This window comes from Lonchura striata, chromosome 4 (assembly GCF_050655825.1).
Source record: "Lonchura striata isolate lonStrDom1 chromosome 4, ASM5065582v1, whole genome shotgun sequence".
NCBI lineage: Eukaryota > Metazoa > Chordata > Aves > Passeriformes > Estrildidae > Lonchura > Lonchura striata.
This window is the reverse complement of record NC_140706.1, coordinates 74,844,072-74,860,011: the sequence shown is the minus strand read 5'-3', so window position 1 is coordinate 74,860,011 and position 15,940 is coordinate 74,844,072. Positions and strand designations below refer to the sequence as shown.

At 37.9% G+C, this 15,940-nt stretch overlaps 1 long non-coding RNA gene across 19 annotated transcripts in view; it reads left to right on the top strand.

Moving 5' to 3' along the window:
* The window catches only part of LOC110478808 (uncharacterized), a 231,979-nt gene that overhangs the window by 94,879 nt on the left and 121,160 nt on the right, over positions 1 to 15,940 (top strand). For 18 of the 19 annotated variants that reach the window (XR_014954997.1, XR_014954994.1, XR_014955004.1 and 15 more), the window contains 4 exons: positions 1,579 to 1,715; positions 4,366 to 4,456; positions 11,134 to 11,426; positions 12,901 to 12,969. This is a non-coding gene — a long non-coding RNA (uncharacterized LOC110478808). The remainder of the gene's footprint in view (positions 1 to 1,578; positions 1,716 to 4,365; positions 4,457 to 11,133; positions 11,427 to 12,900; positions 12,970 to 15,940) is intronic. The other variant, XR_014955006.1, reaches the window with a different exon arrangement.

The following is a 15,940-nucleotide window of genomic DNA, read 5'->3' as shown; positions in this document are numbered from 1 at the left end:
GTGCTCAGGCTCCTGCTCCCACCTGTCTGCTTTTATTTATTTTAGTTTGCACTTTAACAATTGACTCATTACGATGACACAAGGCTTACCACCCAGCTATGCCAAAAAAAGAACCATAAAAAGACCCCATGTAATCATTTGACTCAGGCAGGCAATGTGCAATAGCAGCAATAAGGAAACTTCCAACGAGCACCAAGAATACAAACTCGGTTGTCTTCGATTAGTTCTGTGCAGGAAAATTAAATTACCAGAACACAGAAGGATAACTATTGGCCATGGCCATGATTGTGATTAATCTCAATGTAAATCACCAAAGCAACCTTTCATCCTGTGGCTGGAGGAAACCGAGTTACAGCTTTCTCACCCTGTGTGATAGTCCAAATCACTTGCAGGCAGAAATGGAAAAGCCAGAGAGCTTGTCAAATGTGAGTTGGTGACATATTGTCTCTGCTGGACTCAGTGCTGGGCAAGAACAGATGTAAATGAAACTTCTCCCTGACATGCACTCCTTTCCCTGCATTAGCAGTTTTGGATAGGCTTAAAAGACAAAAGATGCAGAGCCAGCTCCAAAAGGTAGATGTCTGCGGTGGATGTGTGTCTCCATGAGGAGATGTATTTGTGGAGCAAGGATTTTCATGCTTTTGCTTCACAGCACAAGGAGCTTAGATGTCTACTTTATTCCAAAAAGGAACAGCTGTATTTCCTGTCCTTTAATAAAACTGAAATAATATTTTATTTGGTTGAGTTGTCTCCATCACTGTTACCTTTAAGGGCTTCTGAAAGGAAGAGGAAGGAGAAATCAGCAAAGATTGAATTTGTTCAAAAAAAGTTCTTGCTGTACTATTTGAGCACGCTGCTGTGTAGGGGTGCTAGAATCAGTGTGAATGCAAAGCCTCCTGTGCTCTCTTATTTGTATTTTTGGTAATCAGAAAATTTTTTCAAAGATACAATCAAAGCAAAGTTGAACCCCTCTCATATCTGTGGGGTGCAAAGGATTGTTTGCACAATTTCTGAGAACCATGGCAATAATATCCACACCTCTGCAGACCAGTAGGAAATGTAATTTTGACACCAGGTTGGTGATGTGCATGGGATGAGGGCTTCTGCTGGCTTGCCACAGGAAAATTTGGATCCATCTTTCCATATTCTGGGCTTCAATAGCAGCCTGGGAGTCACTGGCTGTTAGATCCTGCTTGTGTCTCCAAGGCTGGCAGGACAAGCAAGGAGAATATTCATTTGTTGTTCTTATGTTCTCCATCTTCTGTTCGTGTAGACTTGAAATATCTGGGTTCTAGGCTGCTATGGTATAATGTTGCATTATATGTGGTATTGGGAAAATCCAGATAAACACAGAAATAACAGATATTTGGAATTTACTGCTTTACATTCAGTAAAAGATGCTGGTTACTTCTCTATATTATTTGTTAATGAAATGGAATTTTTCCTTGTAAAATTCTCAGCTGGCATTTACTTGTTGATCAAGCCACTACTTTTTAACATTTTGAGGTTGTATTCACCAAAAATTTGGTATTAATGGATTTACATTTTTTTCTTTACACTGCCATGCCTCACTGATAGACTTCCAGAGAAGGAAGAGCTCAAAATTGATGTATTCATTGAGAAACTGCAGAATTAAGCCTGCTATGCATTTGCTGCAAAGAACCTGGAAGTATAGAAGGCAGAGAATCTGGAAGCAGGAATATGATGAATATAAGGTAAAATCAGCATTTCTGGTAGATATGTAATGTTACAAATTATTGTGAATAGCTTGGTAGTTTAATTTAGCCACAGGTTTGTGACAATATGAGGGACCTCAGCCTTGACTGTCCTGAGATCATGCAATACTTGGTGAAGGATTATTCAGCCGTATTTCCTGTTCTAGATTTGCTGTTCATAAAAATGGTAGCCAAGTTATACTAAAGACTCAGAATCTACAGAGAGAGATTTTTCCCCCAAGTAGAAACTAAAAATCAAACAACTTTCTGTCAGTGCTAAAGCGGTTTAAAAGTCATATTGATCATATTGAACAATGAAATTGTTTATGTTTATGGCTATCTTACCCATCAAAAAATTATGTAGAGAAAATAAATTTTCATAAATTTCTATGAGGAGAAAAGAACTCCTCATAGCTGTTGACAGCAGCAGCAAGAAAGCAGACTTACATTGATAATTTACTAGTTAATATTTTCTGGGGGACCACCTTAATTTCTCTCTCTTACCTCCAAAATACAGATGTGAAAGGGCAGAAGATTTGCTGCCACGATAAGGAGCTGCCAAAATATTTCTCTCTCTTGCATACAAACTACATCAACCTCTGGAGTTCTTAGCAGCTGGGAATAGCTGCTCACTGTTGAAAATTCAAAATAATCAATTTTCCTTTTCAGTGGATGTCTCTTTTCCCCCATATAGCCTCCAAAGAGTTGGAGAAGTAAGACCTATGGCAGATGTATTTCAAGGTGAAATAATCTCTACAGTGTCTTGTAAGCATTTTTCCAGTTTCTGAAGATGTTGAGGTGTGCATTGTGTCTCTCCAGCCATCCAAGAAAAAGCCACTTAGCACTGCAGCTTGGCAGGGTCATCCCAGGAGATAATGCCACAATTTACTGCTGCCTCACTCCTGTAGAATGCTCCTTTGGAAAAGGAGAAGGTGTTTGGAAAGTTGGAAGGTCTTGTACTGCAGCCACAGCTGTTCTGCAGAAGTAATGAGAAAGGTCTGAGTTTTGCAGGCTCTCAAAGCTGTATCTTTTACAAGCATTAGGAGAAAACCATGAACTTGAAATCTAATTCTCAGAAATTTTAGAAGCATCTGGCCTCCTGTAAACTGGTTTACAGTTTGTCTGGATAAGCCGAGGCTGTTTTTCATGTAATGAGTATTTTTTGGCTTCATGAGGTGTAGGACTAGAAATAGAATCATAGAATGGTTTAGGCTGGAAGGGACCTTCAAAGGCCATCTAGTCCAGCCCTTCTGCATGAGATGATAAAACCACACAGAAGATGGCTCTGTTGGGATGTGGGAAAAAAAATAATGTTGGGACTTACCTGTTTATTGTCTGCCTTGGTTAAGTGCTCCTGAATTGCAAAAAAAACAGATCAGAATATTTCTTTTTTTCATATGTTTTTGGTGATGCCAACTCTGATTCTTTCCTTTTGCTGTGATTTCGATTATAAATTTGCTTACCAGTTTTTCTTCCTGCAATTGTTTCTATAGAGGGCTGGGATTTTTCTTTCAGTAATGGGAAAATCATCCTCAGCTATTTAAATGTTTTGGACATTTACTGAGCACCACTTTACTCTGTTGAAATTTTCTATGCTATTTGATACTTATTTTTAGTTTCATCCATTATTTTTCACTTGCTTTAACAATCACAGTGATTTATGTTTCCCTCTGCTTTCAAAATGTGTATTTTTGAGGCAGATTTTGTTTTGAAAATGTTTAAATGCTTGAACTTATGGGAACATATCAAGACTATTTTGTATAATCTATTTCTCTAGGAAAAATGTGGAATATTTATGCTATTTCTGAAATTGCATCAGGGGAGTTTGGATTAAGTCTATATGTACATACACACAGTAAGCAGTGTGCTGACAGTTTGCTTGTAGGGCTCCAAATGTGCGTGCTTAAGTGCTTGCACGTTTTGATGGCTTTGCTGAAATGCATAGCTGAACAGGTCTCCCTTCTCAAATTGGTTTTTGCACAGTGCGAGTCAAATTTAAATTTCACAAAATTATTAATTGCTAATTGAGGGCTACTGAGAGATGACAATGTCCTAGATGGTTACAAATTTCTTCCAGTGTCACTGTCTATGCCTCTGCTCCAGTGCTCCGAAATGAGTCACTAGTCAGCTTTAATTTGTTCGGTTTAATTAAATTCCACCTGAATAAATGTGTTGCGCAAATGCTGAAATTTCCTGGGTGATGTATGCAGCTGAGATCTAATTTGATCTACGCAGCCCTAGATTGTAGCTACTCTCTTCCAGAAAGGCGTGCTCCATGTAATTACTTAAATAATAACTTAGATGAACTTGTAAGGATAATTATATAAAGAAGGCAAAGCAAAACTGCACACAGAAAACTATTTTTCAGCGTGTCATCATTATTTTTAGAATTACAAAAAAATCATTAGCACACTAGAAGCATATTTCACTTTCAGAGCACAGTCTTGTTAAGTGTAGCAGCTTGTTTACTTATCCTGATACTGTCCTGTACATATTACATTAATTAAAGTAGTGCTGTAGTCAGATAGGACAGCATTCTCTGCTGAAATGTCTTGCCTTTTGTGGAACGACATTGATGAATTGTATTTCTGTGTATGATCAGTGATGTGAAGAACTGAAATAAATGCCTGTCCTTCTCTTTCACATATAGTGCAAAATGGATGAAAAATCCTCCCTCTCTCCCGAGTCTCCTGGCCCTGATGACTGAGGGAAGTGTGCTGCCCAAAATACACATCAGTCAGGTAAGCAGGGCTCAAAGGGGCTGGGAGCAAAACTTATCTCTTCCAGACAGTACAGAAATTCCTTTTCTCTTGCATTGTATTTTGCTATATTAACTCTCCTTCAGGACCTGCATAAAGTTCACTCTTGTGTATGATTTTACAGTACCTTACTGTAATTTTTAAATCAGTGTAATTTTCTGAGTCCTGCCTTGCTGGAAATTTGCATGGATTTCATTTCCTGTCTACTTGCTCCTAACATAATTTTCCTGTTACTTTTATGATTTTTTTTTTCTTTTGCATCTTTGTTTTTCAAGTTCTGTTTAATCTAGGACTAGGGGCAGATAACTGACGAATAATTTAGGAGGTTATTCTACTCCCACTATTTATGTTTATCTAAATTCCTATAGGTCAGAAATTTCTGTACTGCTGTAGATATATGTATTTAATACATATTCTCACTATGGTGATATTTTCATTACAAAGTTAAATAAAACTTTCTTACACTTTTACTGAAATTTGGAGGTGGACACAAATGTTTTCATAATTATAAAATATAGAACAATTAAAATGTATTGCTAAGAGACAAGTCCTAGATAATCTTTTGACCTTCTGACACAGAAGAATGAGTCTAAGGTATGGAAAATGCTTGTGTTTCTATAAAATTCCATCTTTATTTACATAAAAATAGCTGTGAATTTAATTTTGTTTTAATTTTCTTTTCATATGTGAGAGACCCTTGAAATCGCGATTGGTAGAGACATAAAATTTCACAAAACCTTTTATTTGCATGCTGAAAATAAAGTCCAAATTATTGAGGGCAGGATTTGGAACAATAGGCTGAATCCACAGATTATGTCTCCCAGGAACTTTTCCAGATTTCCACAGGTCTCTTTAGCTTTCTGCACCTTGCTCACCCTCCAGTGTAAATGCCATTTTGCACATGGGGCACCCCCAGGGGCAGTGGGAAGATGGAAAGAAAGGAGGGTGTACACTGCAGTGTGCATGCAGAGAAGGAGAAATAAATAACAGGGGACAGTGGACAGAGCACTGGGTAGCCTTCCTACCTGGCTGGATAGACAATAAAGCCCTGTGGTTTAATAACCAAAACTTGCAGGTTGATATTCCAAGAGGAGTTTGGAAGTCAGTGACTGCTCTCAACAGTTGCTTCACCAAGAAAACAGTGAAAGACTTGAAACTATTATTATGCTTTGTGTTAAGAAAAATTTGGTTACTAGAAACAGGACCAAATTCAATTCCTAGAGTAAAGTAATAAATATTGGGTTTAGACACCACTGAGAGATCAGTGAAAATTAAATTGTAGGGGTGCTCAGAGAGCTCCATTTTTCAGTATTTCCTCCCCAAAGGGCTGTGTGCTTTTGCATTGGATTAGGGCAGCCACTCCACCTGAGGCACATTTGGTTGATTCACTCAGGTGACAGTATTCCTCCTCCCTGAGCTACATCCTGTTCCCCACTCCATGACATGACTATTGGTTTTGTTCTTTATAGAACTATTAACAAAAATGAGAAAGAATCTATTACTGTGTTTAACTTCCTATTTCTACTTTGTTCTCCCACTTCAATACAATTTTCTGGAGTAATTTAATAAGTCTGTAAGAAATAGGCGAAAGTAGATTTTTCCCAGTGCATCCATCTGCTTTACTAAGAGGTGTGGGGTTAGATTTTATTTTAGTTGTTATGTCCCTTAAACCTGCATCCACGCTGCACTTTCTCAGCATTAATTTCACTCTGGTTTCCTTTCTGAGATTTACTGGGCATCATTGGAGACACACCTGGGTGCTCCACGTTTTTTGTATCCACCAGGAGGGAAAGGGCTTGGAATGATAGTTCTGCTAAAGAATGACAGAGGACACCAGTTAAGGACGCAAGACAGCTTCTCTCTCAAAAGAAACCCTACAACAAACTAAATGAGTGATGTAGCTACACCCACTGAGCTTTCAAGCAGCTGATTTTAATTTTGGTTTGTGGCTTACTATTGTGTTTATTAGGAGCTTCTGGGAAAAAAAGATTCCCCTGGTTACTGCGAGTTAAAACATGACAAGTGCTGCATGTGTTTATAATTAGGTGGTCAAGCTCAGCTGGATGTAGTTGGCAAAGATGGTAAAGAGCTTAGGACAGAAGAAAGGAGAAGGATGAAGTGCTGGTGCCTTGCTGGATGTCACTGGATAGGGGTGCACTTGCAGCTTAAGGAAGGGGCTGTGACATGGCCAAGGAGACAAGGGAGGGTGTGCACAACAGCTGAAAAAGGTCTTGGGAGTTCTTGGACACCAGAAGAGAATCCTCACCTACAAATTTTAATAAAGGTCAATGTCTTGTCATTTAACCCCTCTATAAATATAGATGTCACCACCACTTGGTACTGAAGAGAGGAATGTAACAATGTTCTAATGCTCTAATTAGGAGAGTACTTTTCTAGCTATGCTAAAGCAGCTTCCTTACTTTTCTTTCTTTGTAATCTGTTAATAACTGTGACATTTTTCTTGGCTTCAACTGTGTGTCCCTGAAGGCATGGTGAAGGCCCCCTGTGATTACAGCAATGGGAATCGTGTTGCTGAAGTGATGGTAACAGAGACACTTATTAAAATCTGGCCCCTGCTGTTTATAGCTTCTCGAGACTACACTTTGGCAAAATTTAAAATAGAATTAAACCATGCCTGACAACTAGAAATTATGCTATAGCCCAAGTGTTAGGTGAGAATTAGAGAAAGGAGTGTGGACTGTCACAACATCTGAAAGCAGAAGTGATGCTGCATTTCCTGATGGTGCATTTAACAGATCGCTGGCTTTGTGGCTGGTGCAGAGCAGATCTCTTGGCATACTGTGCACACAAAAATCACGTGTGCTGTTTGAATGTTTGCAAGGCATTCCTGGTGTTCATCTGCTGTTCTCAAGCATCAGGTGAAAATATGATGCCACTTTCTTAAAGCCTGTCCACCTGAACAGTATTTTAAATAAATACTCAACATGACATGTATCAGGACAGAACAAAATTGCTATTTGACTGTGACTGGTACATTTAAAATCTCCACTACATCACTGAGGTCTTTGTGATGGATCTGAAAATGACAGTATACTTGTCAAATTTTTATGCTGTGGAAAGAATTTTAATTATTTTAATTACTGTTTCTGAGTTACTGGGAAATATACTCAGAATATTTCATTAGTGCATCCAGCTGTGCAAATGAAATATATAATCAATATAAAATGGTTTTGTCATACCCTGTTTGAACAACGATCTATGATAGTTTAAAATTCAGAGGGTTCTCTTGTGATAAAGTTCTATTAATGCTTTCATTAACAAGAAATTACATTACAATGTCTGTGGGGCTTACTTCAGTGAAAGGACAATTTCTTTGTTGGTAATTTCATCTCGACATTACTCCCCTCTATTCAGCTTCCCAAAATGACATTTATTTAAAAATCAGCACTAATGCAGTAGTTAACCTTTCTCAATATTATTTAAGCAGATATTGCAGAGATACAATCACAAAATAATTAAACCTTGAAAACATCCATTTTACCCAGTGCTGCAAAAGTACAGCACAACTTCCACCATATTCTTTATTTCACAGATAGTACTTCTAAAATGGTAATAATGACTTGAAATTATAAAAGATAGTTGGCTGGCTGACATACAGACTGTGAGGATTATTATTTGTATGGAAAAGAAGCACATAAAGATATTGTCAAAGCATAGCAAGGCACAGGATTCTAATGTCCTTTATATTATTTATTTTATGCTAAAACTAATACTGAACCAGATATGAGGGAAGGGTTACATGACTGAAAGGTGCACAAATAGTTTACTCAAGAAAGCCCTAAATTTTCATTTATTTAATTTATTTTTTTTTGGTCCCAAAAAAGTCACAAAACAAATGTCTTCTCTTTTTGGGGGATAAAATCTGAGTGTTACCCCTCTCATGTAAATTATGTCTTTGCCTGGGGAAATCAAAGTGTCTGTGTTGTGCTGTGATCCATTGGGGAATTATGAATGACAGGAACTGGAAACTGAACTTCTACAGGATAAAACATGGGGAATATGCATTGATCTTGACTTGCAGCATCACTTCAGAAATGAGGTGAAAGTGCAGGGGTTTTGGTGTCCTGGAAGATTTTATTGCCATAAATCACTTCTTTAGTGTCTGCTAGAATTGCAAAGTTCTTGAAAATGGACACCTATAAAATGATTAATTCCTGTTATGCCTTACTTGAGTCTCCATTTATGAGGTTAGGTTGTTTTATTTGCTTGCTGGTCTTGACAGTCATGGTGGATAAAAACCTTCATTTTCCTTCACATGAAAGCTGAAATTCTTATCCAGTCACTTGATTCTAGGAGCTCTGATCAACTATAGGGAGACACTTAAAAACCAAATCCATAGAAGAGATATGGCTGCTTCTGCTACAGCGTTTTCAGTGAGAAGGAGAATGGTTCTGGTCTGTTATGACCCAGTGAATGAGAACAGATTCTGTGCTGCCCTAAATCCATCTTGATCTGCTTGTTTCAATAGATTGTAACGCTGTATGTGTGAACAAGCTGGAGACTCCTTTCCTATGGATAAATCCTAGTGTCACGGGTGGATGTTGATACCAGAATTGGTCAGATAGAAAGTTTCTAAGAGAGTTTTGAGTAGTGGGAAGCAGAAATTCATTATTGCAGCGTGCTGGGCACTCGGGGGATGCCTCCTCTGATCGAGCGCGTCGGGCGCGTTTTTATCATCCACACGGGAGACCTGAGATGAGCATCCCAGAAAAGTTCTCTAGTAATTCCACATGGCTACAAGCTACAGAGGACCAGGCAGTCAGGGAATCATGCTGTTCCACCTCTGGGAATAAATCACACGGGACCCCATTTGCTTCGTGGTGGAAAAAGTCCTTCTATACTCACATAACTCCTTTTTTACAGCTTTACGGACCTCGTGTGGGACTCCAACTGGTTAGTAGTTTCTGGCCAATTACTTTTATTGGTTAGTAACAAGTTGTTATTCTGTGTTGACTGGTCACTCAAACTCTCTGGGTGTTTTTTGTGAGAGATAGTTTTCATTTTTCTACCTAACAGTGCAAAAAGAGTTTATATATGTTCAAGTTGTTATTTTACCTTGGAATAGCTTGTTATGCTAATAAATTACTCACAAAAGGATTGCTTGCAAGATGCTGGCTTTGACAAAGGCACTGATTCCAGGAGAGAAGGCTTGATTTTATGAAGATTTTCTTTATGATTTTTCTACCTTACTGCAACAAGCACCTATAATTAAAAATCTGGTAGAACAGTATCACGCCACTGAAAATTTTTGGTCTAAGCATGCAGTGTGCTGTACACAGAGAGGTCAGATGGCCAGCCTGCTGCCATCAGTTCTCTGCACTATTTTCATTCACATTATTAAAAAGCTGAAGTGCACTGCATAGTTCTTAGTTAATTTTTAAGAGGCAGAAAAAAATTGGTGAAACATAAAAGGCTCAAGTATCTACATGTCAACCAGACAACAGCACAGTGTAAAAAAAGCAGCAAAATATTTTATTAATATTTCAAGAAGATCTTGCTCTACTGCTCTATGAGGCTATCCTTTATTTAACCTTTACTGATGTTGTAGCAGCCTTGATAAGTGCCAAATATAAAAGGATGCATTTTCATTGTGTCTAGCAATCATGACATCATAGAATGAAGGTAAGTATTAGGAATTGGCATAATCTAAAAGCCTCTCAAATTAAAAATAAAGAATGCATATTTTTGTAGATGGTCATACCAGGAAAATAGTATTGGTAAATTAGTATCTGTCTCTGAACAAAGAGGACGCTTTGAAAGCAAAAACAGATATACCAATGCAATGAATACAATTAAGACATCAAAGGAACACCACAAGAATGATTACATCAAATCAAAAAGGTTTTAAATACTTTAAGGTGCAAGGCAGATCAAAGGCTTTTAAAGGTATCAAAATTGTGAAGCCTACAAGGAAAATAAGATGCTAAGAAGCAAAGACTAGTTAATGAAAATGTACATACAACCATTTAAAATGGAAAATTAAATGCAATGTTCTAGGATAAGCCAAAATATTTAGTGTTAATAATACTTTCATCTTTCATTAAATGAAATTAAAATATACATAAGACCTGAAAATTTATGATATTATTGAATTTGCCATCATGGTTATGCAGAATAAAAAGACTAACTTATAATTACTTAAACTTCCTTCAATATGAAAATAAAAGTAATAGAGAAAATGAAATCAAGGACAGGATTAACAGTGAGACTGCCTCTGACTTGGATCCAGGAGAGTGGATTTAAGCATTTTACTGGAGAATTATATTGATGCCAGTGCTAGAGCTAGCTCAAATGGAACTCTGCTAGAGGAATATTTTATTATGTAATCATAATGGTGAAAAAAAATCCACATTAGGAACAATCTGTTATGTGAAAATATTTTGGTCCACCGAGGTAATTTTACAAAGCTTTATTTTATAAAATTATCATTTCCCCTTGCTACGTCTTAGCACAGTATAGGCCTAGGTACTGTTAGTCCAGAAAATAAGATTTACAAATGTTTTCTTGAGAAGGTGCTTTTAAACACAATTTGCCATTTGTTTTTGTATCCACAGCTCCAAACCCAGAAATTAGAAAGCAAAGGGACAGACCTTTAAGCTTATAAAATAAGGTTAATGTGACTTTTTTTTTTCTGTTAGGTTATCTAGACTAAGCTCCCAAATCATTCTATTGTCCAGCCCCAGAACACATTGTCTGAGAGTCCTGAAGACATCACTCAGTTCCTTTGGACCTGGGTCATGGCAGGATGCTGCTTCATATTCATCGCCCCGACAGTGCGTGTGGATCCCACATTTCCCTCCTTGGCACCCTCTGCTCCTTCCCTGCGCCTGTGGCTGCTCAGCATGGGACAGCAGAGTGAATTCTGCAAGGATAACTGCAGATAATTCATCCAACAAATTGGAGCAAGGGGACACATGGCATGAGGAGGGAGGTAATGTTTTTTTCCTGTTTTGAAGGTGTTAGGAGTACACCTGTGTTTTACAGACTGAGAAACTGGCAACAGAGGGACTCAAAAGCCACTTGGAGAGGCTGATGCAGTTTATAACCCTCTATTGGCTAATAAACAGATTAGAACTCCACAATTCCAACAAAGAAACACAAGCAGCATGAAAGTATAGTCTGTATCCATTTGTCCATTATCTCTAATGAAATTAAATAATGCATGTGGGACCACACGTTTGAAGAATAAATACACAATACAATTCTTAACAGTGAGAAGATTAAAACAATGTGGTTTTTTCTAAAGTTTTCATCCAGGGAAAAAGATCTTCCTGCTTGCTTCAGGTAAGATTAGCTGGAAAATTCCTATCATATACCTAGAATAAACTCTGAGAGGGAACAGGCAAATATTTTAATGCGGAATAATTTTTATTGGTTTTAATTAAGCAATAGCAATCTTATTGAATGCCTTTAATCTTTAATTACTACCCAAAAGTACTGAACATGACATGAGTTATTTATTGAGTCACTGAGAAATACAGTTTGAGATTTTCTTATGAATACTTCATACAGAAAAAACAGGTTCTCACTGAAAACAAGTGATTCTTGGAAATATTTGTGTTTCAGAGTCCTGATTTGAGCCACAAGGAAGGCAACTGAAAGAATGTTGGGGGTTGGTTTTTGTCTGTAATGAGTGTTAGAGTTTATAGTAGCTAGAAAAATGTTTTTTTTAAATGAATGAATACGTCCCAAAAAAAATCAAAATCTGCCAGCAAAGAGTAGCCCTGAGTAAGTGATTGGGATTTATACAGGGACTAGGTTTAGGGTGGTGAGAGCCCAGAGCAGTGGGAACTGGGGAGGAGCCCAGTCTGCAGGGAGTTCCTGCTCAGGCAGCTGGGAGCAGCCTCAGGGTGATGCTGGTGCTGGGGCTGTGTGCACCAAGCCCAGGTGGGCTCCTCCAAAAGAGCTTGCAGTGTCCCCAAGCGTGAGAGGCTGTCTCTGCCATCCCCTGCCTGTGAACACCCCTTCTGATGAATATCGACTCTTCTATCTGTGGGATGGGGAATCGATTCTGTAATCAACTCTTTGTACTTCTGTTGGCATCAGCCCAGGTTGTAGGACCTCTGAGCCGAAAATCTGCCAGCTGGGAAGTTATAATAGGAAAAAAACAGCTGCTGTGTTTCATCCTGAAATCCTGGCCATACTGTGGAGCCCAAACTGTGATTTTAAGTTTTCCTTTCCTGGCAGAAAGCTTAAAGAGGCGTGAAAGTACCAATACTGCTTGATCACCACAGAGATCATGCCTCCAAAAACGTGCAGGGCTTCTTGAAGACTCAGAGATACCTCTCATATGTGGTCTAGGGATGCAATTTGAGCCTCTAGATAGTGTTTACCTTGCATGAGAAAAATCATCAGTCAGAAGGGAGGAGCCCACGCTCCAGTGAAATGTCGTTTTCTTTATTTAGAACCTGTTTTCAGAAAGGATGAAGAAATTTTTAAGACTTGATGAACACAAGATGTGCAACATTTCAGAGGTGAGAAACTTGTCTGTGTATCTACAGGGCTTGTTCATAAGGGTCTGCATCTAACCCTCCCTGCTGGAGTCAGTAATACATCTGATAAACCTTACATATTCAGCCAAACTCTAGCTAGTAACTTCTGTGAAGAAAAACACCCTATGAAAAGCCTTAAAAAAATACCCAGTTGTGTTTAATGTCCTTTGTAATTTTTAAGCAGGGACTCCTGCACAACAGAAACGAGAAAAACCAGTTATTTGAGTTAATAAAACCTGCTATGTAAGGGCTTTCACTGGGTTTTGACCTCTTTGGCTGTACTTTGGTTCAGGATTTTCAGCTTTTTACAAGATCAGATCCCAAGTATAAGTCTAAGCACTGCATCTGTGCCTACTTAATTTGAAGATAAAATAAAAAGAAGCATCTAGAAATCCCAATAACGTCAGCACAGGGGAGAACAAGATGGAAGTATTACCTTGGACTGCTTGTGCCTTGTGCTGCTGGCGATACCAAGTTCCTATTTTAAGTGATAATATGCCATTTTTTCCTTCCATGGGGAAAATGTTACCACATTGCTACTCATTGTGTGAATAGCTTGTCCCCAACCAATTTCCAGAACAATGTCTAACACTGGCCTGTGGAAGTTTCCTCCCATTGAAATTCAGAATGAAGTTTACTGCAGGAATGATATCTATAATCTGATTACTTGTCCACTGAAATTAAATTATAGCCCTCTATTCAGTTCATTATGCATGAAATTAAGATAGAATCCAGGAAAGATAATGGAGTTTCAGATGTGTGGAAGCGCTGGGGAATGGGAACCCAAGGTAGAGAATATTGTGGTGAGATTTTGGGAAAGGAAGTGTGTGCCATACAAGCTTTTGGAGTGAGACACAACTTTTTATGCCTCTTTTCTAAGTTGGCCAGGCACTGCAGTCAGTGTGTCATTATGCTTCAGTTAATAAATCCTCCTGCAAAATAGATGAGAGTTAATTGGGCAGGGTATCTTAGATCAGATAAACCAGGTCGGGACCTAGGGAGCTTAGTTTATCAGGACAATGGGCTAAAGATAACAGGGAGTAAGGTTTTAAGAGATTCTAGAAAATAAAGTGAAAATGGAATTAAACACTGTTATATAGTCAGGAATTCTAAATGGAAATATCTCTGACGTTAATCAGTATCTCAGTGCTTAAGTTTGCAATATAACCTTTCTTTTAGCATTGGTTGATACAAATACTTATACATATATGTCCCTATCTTGGTTTGAAATGATTTTAGAAGAACACTCTGTAACTTTTAAAGTAAAAAGCAGATTTATAGGGTGTTATATAATTTAGGATGGCAAGTATATGACAATGGGTCTAGACAAGTATGTGACAGATGGAAGCACTGTAAAATCTGCCTTTATCATCATTTCACTTTGCCGTGCTATGGAGCTACTTGGTTTCATTTCCTCTGCATGGCACAATTAATTTAATTTCCAGGAGTCTTCTGCCTACATGTAGTGGCTTCCTTTTGATAAAGCAGAGACACAGAATTTCACTGGAGAGAGACATACACGGCTCTCTACTGAGCAATTCATTTTTGCCCTTAAGTCTTAGGATGGTTATGATTAAAAGAATACACTTCTCCCTTATGTACAAAAACTGTCTTTATAAAAATATACACACATATGTATTTGTGCAAGGGGTAATCAAGGGGTAGTGTACAAATTAATTATTCAAAATATTCTAATTGGCTATCCCAAGAAAGATGGTTAATCTTTGATTAGACTTCCTACTCATGATTTAGAATAGGGACATATTTCATGGTGTATAGGATAAATCTATCTTAGGTTTACAAACATTAGCTCTATTTCTAAAATTTTAAATGTGGTCTTAGATCCTTTGAGGAGTTTAGTATAGATAACCTTCTCATGTGTCTTTCAAATCTGAATATTGATGAGTAGTGCTCTCAATCATTTCAACATGAATATTCCTAGCCTACAAAAGGTAACAGTAGAAACCCATTCTACATCTAAAGAAAGATAGTAGCTTTGCCCACGTCTACAAGAAGATCTAAAAAATATGTTTTTCAAAAACATCAGTACTATATACATATGCTTTTATTACTGTATATTTGAATCTTAACCCACAATATTACATATTATTTTATTATGGTCACAGATTTCCACTGTAACTAAGTTACAAATACATTCTTGGACTTCGGTCTGCAATACAGCTTATGCAGGGCAACTACTCAAGAGTAGCATTCACATTAAATATTGATAATTCTGATATTCACCAGTCAAATATTCAGAGGATGATGTCTCTATCTGTACAGCAGGTGCTTACTTAATGGCAGAAAAGTGGTGGTCAGTTGAAGTTAAAATCAATGTTGATTTTTAATTTTCAACCACTTGTCCATTTAGCACCCAGCTATTTGGGAGCTGGATCTTTGCCACAGTCTCTTACACTCTTATCAAAAGGATGCCTTGGGGCTGATAGTGTCTAAAAAAAAAGAAAGTTTTCTGTAACATATATGTGTTAGAGATGTATCTCTATTTCTAATTTTTCTCTCTCCTTTGGGGCATGTTTGCCATGAGCTCTTAATTCTGTTGTTTCAACTTCAACATTTTCATTATGTGTTCTTGTTTGAGTGCCTTCTGGGAGCACGACTGCTTGGGAGATTTATATATTCTACAGTCTCCTTTCAGCTGCCATCATGTTAGTGGCTACAAGAAAAAGCCTGCTGGGCTGCTGGGTGTAGTGACATTTTAGGTTATTTGGCATATATTCCTGTTTCTTATTCAGGAACTGTAAAAACCTAATTAATATGAAGGGTGTTCTTATAGTCACCCCACCCCAGAAGGAAGCCTGGGGGTTTTGCCCCAAATACTCGTTTGTTCTGTGGGTCTATATCCAAAATAGCAGCTTTGGATCCAAGGTGGGAGCTGTGCTGGAGAATGAACGCTGCCAAGGAAAGGGGCTGCCTGGAGATCATAATAACTTTT